At 53.8% G+C, this 5000-nt stretch overlaps 1 non-coding gene across 1 annotated transcript in view; it reads left to right on the top strand.

The window, feature by feature from the left end:
* The first annotated feature begins 3341 nt into the window (after positions 1 to 3341).
* The window catches only part of LOC124773812, a 1909-nt gene continuing 250 nt past the window's right edge, over positions 3342 to 5000 (top strand). The window contains exon 1 of the ribosomal RNA XR_007014928.1: positions 3342 to 5000. This exon is cut by the window's right edge and continues 250 nt beyond it. This is a non-coding gene — a ribosomal RNA (small subunit ribosomal RNA).

Below are 5000 nucleotides of genomic sequence, written 5' to 3' on the forward strand. Positions count from 1 at the left end.
ATGAACGGCGGACGTTTCCCGCACTCGTAAAGTGCAATCCACCCCTATAACTTGCGTTTCATGAAGAGTTATTTCCAATATGCGACATTCCCGCTGTCCGTATACATGAGCCGCGACCTGTACCACTTACGAGCGAGAGACGCGATCGCGTTGCTCACTGTACGGCGTCCGATACCGAGCCATCAGCATGTCGGTCCCCATGCGCGTTGCACTCGCACTCGCAGTCGCAAAAACGTGGGGCAAATATATTACGCGGAAGAGTTATAACAGACCGAGCCCCACTGCATGGGGGGAGTCTTTGTCACTAATGTACACAGATGGAACATTTTGGACTGGAACCAGATTACCCGTACACACGGCGCTGATTAGTAATCAATGCAGAGCCATCAAACTACAGCAAATATACACAACTGTCCGTATACATGCTGAAAGAGTCTGCCCAAAATGGGAACCACACGTCAGCCAGACACTCTGATCACGCACCACTCTCTGCTTCTAACAGGCGCACATACAATATGTAAGCACCAGCATGGAACAACATCCAGTGCATCTTCTCCGCCACATTACACAATCCACACTATCACAACCAGACCAGGAGGTCCGTGCGGAAAATACAATATCCCAGCCTTTCGACATCCACCATTGCGCAGACCAGGCACCAACACCCACACATGTCCTATACAACGGTGCACCCAACATCACAATAGTACCTCCTGTCACAGCGCACAAACAATGACATGAGTCAAAGACACAGGTCTCACACAAGCATAGAATTGGAGCGCCGCCTCTAATAAGCCAAAGGTGCATCCTGACGTGACAAATCTGATCATGTCACAAGCATTCACTTACTATAATCACTATCAACGAACCTGCCGCCCCCGCCCCCCCCCCCCCCTACACCTTTCCGTACAACAACGTGTAACCTAACCTAACCTAACCTAACCTATGTTGTACCTTAACCTAACCTATGTTGTACCTTAACCTAACCTATGTTGTACCTTAACCTAACCTATGTTGTACCTTAACCTAACCTATGTTGTACCTTAACCTAACCTATGTTGTACCTTAACCTAACCCATGTTGTACCTTAACCTAACCCATGTTGTACCTTAACCTAACCCATGTTGTACCTTAACCTAACCCATGTTGTACCTTAACCTAACCCATGTTGTACCTTAACCTAACCCATGTTGTGCCTCAACCTAACCCATGTTGTGCCTCAACCTAACCCATGTTGTGCCTCAACCTAACCCATGTTGTGCCTCAACCTAACCCATGTTGTGCCTTAACCTAACCCATGTTGTGCCTCAACCTAACCCATGTTGTGCCTTAACCTAACCCATGTTGTGCCTTAACCTAACCCATGTTGTGCCTTAACCTAACCCATGTTGTGCCTTAACCTAACCCATGTTGTGCCTTAACCTAACCCATGTTGTGCCTTAACCTAACCCATGTTGTGCCTTAACCTAACCCATGTTGTGCCTTAACCTAACCCATGTTGTGCCTTAACCTAACCCATGTTGTCGCCTTAACGTAACCCACGTTGTCGCCTAAACCTGCTCTGTAATTGTTATACGACTCGTTCAATTACTGTAGTGTTGCCCACCCGCAACCCTCGCAATATAGTTCGCTACTCGCACTGCCCGCACCCCTGTGTATCGCTTCATGTTAAACACCTTGCAAGTCTTGCTCACTTTCCACATGCTCCTGCTGTACACTGTAATGTGGATGGCAGCAGGACGTACATGCCGCCCCTCCCCACGTCCCCACCTTGCCCCCTGCCTTCGCAAGCTGGTTGGTGAGAAGTTTGCATGTTCAATGCCCTTCGCATGCGACGTACTCAGGCTACGTTGTGGTGCGGCCTGTGTCAACTGTCCGCTGATGTCGTACGCGTGAACCACAATCTGTACTGCACATTCGTCCTTATGTACTGAATGATACATCGTGGCACATGTGTGACCGCACAACGACTGCGCCCAAAAACGGCGGACCATACAGTGCAAATATTGTGCACGCAGCTACGTGTCGTCTCCCTATGAGAGCTGGATTGCAGTGTGGTACGCCATAGAGACGTGTGGGAGGAACGGACGCCGTGGATGGCGATCAGCATGAGCTGTCTGTTGATGTATTCGGACCTAGTCGTCTCTCCTCACACACCGTGATGGCATGGTGCACCGCGTTCCATATCTGCGACATGCTACAGAGGCCGGTTGACAGTCGTTCGAGCAATGGACATCGCATACGTACGGGGGCCACCTTCCACGTATTGTCTAGGCGTGCACATTTTGTTGCGTGTATGTGGGCAGACGTAGTGTGGCGTGACACCTGACACAGGCATGCAATAATCGTTGAAGTTGCAAATGGCGATGGACGCCTGCGTTTTCTGGTGAAGTTACGCAAATGAACAAATGGTAACCTGTTGTGGTGCGGTTGTTCTCGCTAGGGGTGAATCGGTGATGGCGACGATAGGTTGAGGTACTAACCGGTTGTTCCAGCGATACCCACCATGCCGACGAAACTGAACGGCATCTGGGTGTGAAGCGATACGCGGCGGTGGCTGGGTGGGACCGTCCCCGGCCGGTGAGGGGGCGCCTCCCGGCGTGCTGGCCGCGCGGTGCGTGGGCGCACGCGCTACAGCCGGCTGGTGGGGGCGGCCAGTGGCAGGCGCGCCGGCCGACGGACGCGGCAGGCGTCGCAGCTGCGCGCCGGCGCACCCTGCGCGCGGCGCCGTGCGGCCAAAGTAGGTCCTCGCGGGCCCGGTGCGAAGCGCGGTGGACATCTTCAGTGTGCTGGTCCGATTGAGGACTGTGTGCGTTGAGGATGCGCCGCCGCCCGGCGCTCGGCGCCGCGACGCCGTCTGCTGCTCGGTCGCCCCAGCGGTTCTCGCTGGTGGTTTGTATCGCAGCTGTGCGGATGTGTTGGCGCGTGCGCTGTGCTGGGAGAGTTCGCTTCGGCACCCAAGTGGGGCTTTTGTCCTTCTGTGGCGCTGGCGTTGGAGCTGCCGGTCACCGTAGGTGGCGCGTGTTGTCTCCCGCCGGCAATGCCACGACAGCACGCTCCCGGGCCTCTGTCGGCAGCGGCAAGCTGAGTTGGGAGCACGGGTGGTCGCACCGAAAGCGTCTACTCGCCTAACTCCGGGCGATTGCGCCTCTCTCGAACCCGACCAAGTACTTGGGACGGCGCTGCGCGCCGCCGGGACCTGAGAGGGTTTCGAGGTGTATTGTGCAGGGGAGCTCAGCCTCCTCCTGTTTGCAGAATGATTGAGCGGACGCTTGCGTGTTCGCGCGGGCCCCCGGGACACACTCCCGGGCGGCCGGCTGCTCAGCTCTAGTTGACGCAGCTCCCTGGTTGATCCTGCCAGTAGTCATATGCTTGTCTCAAAGATTAAGCCATGCATGTCTCAGTACAAGCCGCATTAAGGTGAAACCGCGAATGGCTCATTAAATCAGTTATGGTTCCTTAGATCGTACCCACGTTACTTGGATAACTGTGGTAATTCTAGAGCTAATACATGCAAACAGAGTCCCGACCAGAGATGGAAGGGACGCTTTTATTAGATCAAAACCAATCGGTCGGCTCGTCCGGTCCGTTTGCCTTGGTGACTCTGAATAACTTTGGGCTGATCGCACGGTCCTCGTACCGGCGACGCATCTTTCAAATGTCTGCCTTATCAACTGTCGATGGTAGGTTCTGCGCCTACCATGGTTGTAACGGGTAACGGGGAATCAGGGTTCGATTCCGGAGAGGGAGCCTGAGAAACGGCTACCACATCCAAGGAAGGCAGCAGGCGCGCAAATTACCCACTCCCGGCACGGGGAGGTAGTGACGAAAAATAACGATACGGGACTCATCCGAGGCCCCGTAATCGGAATGAGTACACTTTAAATCCTTTAACGAGTATCTATTGGAGGGCAAGTCTGGTGCCAGCAGCCGCGGTAATTCCAGCTCCAATAGCGTATATTAAAGTTGTTGCGGTTAAAAAGCTCGTAGTTGGATTTGTGTCCCACGCTGTTGGTTCACCGCCCGTCGGTGTTTAACTGGCATGTATCGTGGGACGTCCTGCCGGTGGGGCGAGCTGAAGGCGTGCGACCGCCTCGTGCGTGCTCGTGCGTCCCGAGGCGGACCCCGTTGAAATCCTACCAGGGTGCTCTTTATTGAGTGTCTCGGTGGGCCGGCACGTTTACTTTGAACAAATTAGAGTGCTTAAAGCAGGCAAGCCCGCCTGAATACTGTGTGCATGGAATAATGGAATAGGACCTCGGTTCTATTTTGTTGGTTTTCGGAACCCGAGGTAATGATTAATAGGGACAGGCGGGGGCATTCGTATTGCGACGTTAGAGGTGAAATTCTTGGATCGTCGCAAGACGAACAGAAGCGAAAGCATTTGCCAAGTATGTTTTCATTAATCAAGAACGAAAGTTAGAGGTTCGAAGGCGATCAGATACCGCCCTAGTTCTAACCATAAACGATGCCAGCCAGCGATCCGCCGCAGTTCCTCCGATGACTCGGCGGGCAGCCTCCGGGAAACCAAAGCTTTTGGGTTCCGGGGGAAGTATGGTTGCAAAGCTGAAACTTAAAGGAATTGACGGAAGGGCACCACCAGGAGTGGAGCCTGCGGCTTAATTTGACTCAACACGGGAAACCTCACCAGGCCCGGACACCGGAAGGATTGACAGATTGATAGCTCTTTCTTGATTCGGTGGGTGGTGGTGCATGGCCGTTCTTAGTTGGTGGAGCGATTTGTCTGGTTAATTCCGATAACGAACGAGACTCTAGCCTGCTAACTAGTCGCGTGACATCCTTCGTGCTGTCAGCGATTACTTTTCTTCTTAGAGGGACAGGCGGCTTCTAGCCGCACGAGATTGAGCAATAACAGGTCTGTGATGCCCTTAGATGTTCTGGGCCGCACGCGCGCTACACTGAAGGAATCAGCGTGTCTTCCTAGGCCGAAAGGTCGGGGTAACCCGCTGAACCTCCTTCGTGCTAGGGATTGGGGCTTG

This window comes from Schistocerca piceifrons, unplaced genomic scaffold (genome assembly GCF_021461385.2).
Source record: "Schistocerca piceifrons isolate TAMUIC-IGC-003096 unplaced genomic scaffold, iqSchPice1.1 HiC_scaffold_956, whole genome shotgun sequence".
Classification (NCBI taxonomy): Eukaryota; Metazoa; Arthropoda; class Insecta; order Orthoptera; family Acrididae; genus Schistocerca; species Schistocerca piceifrons.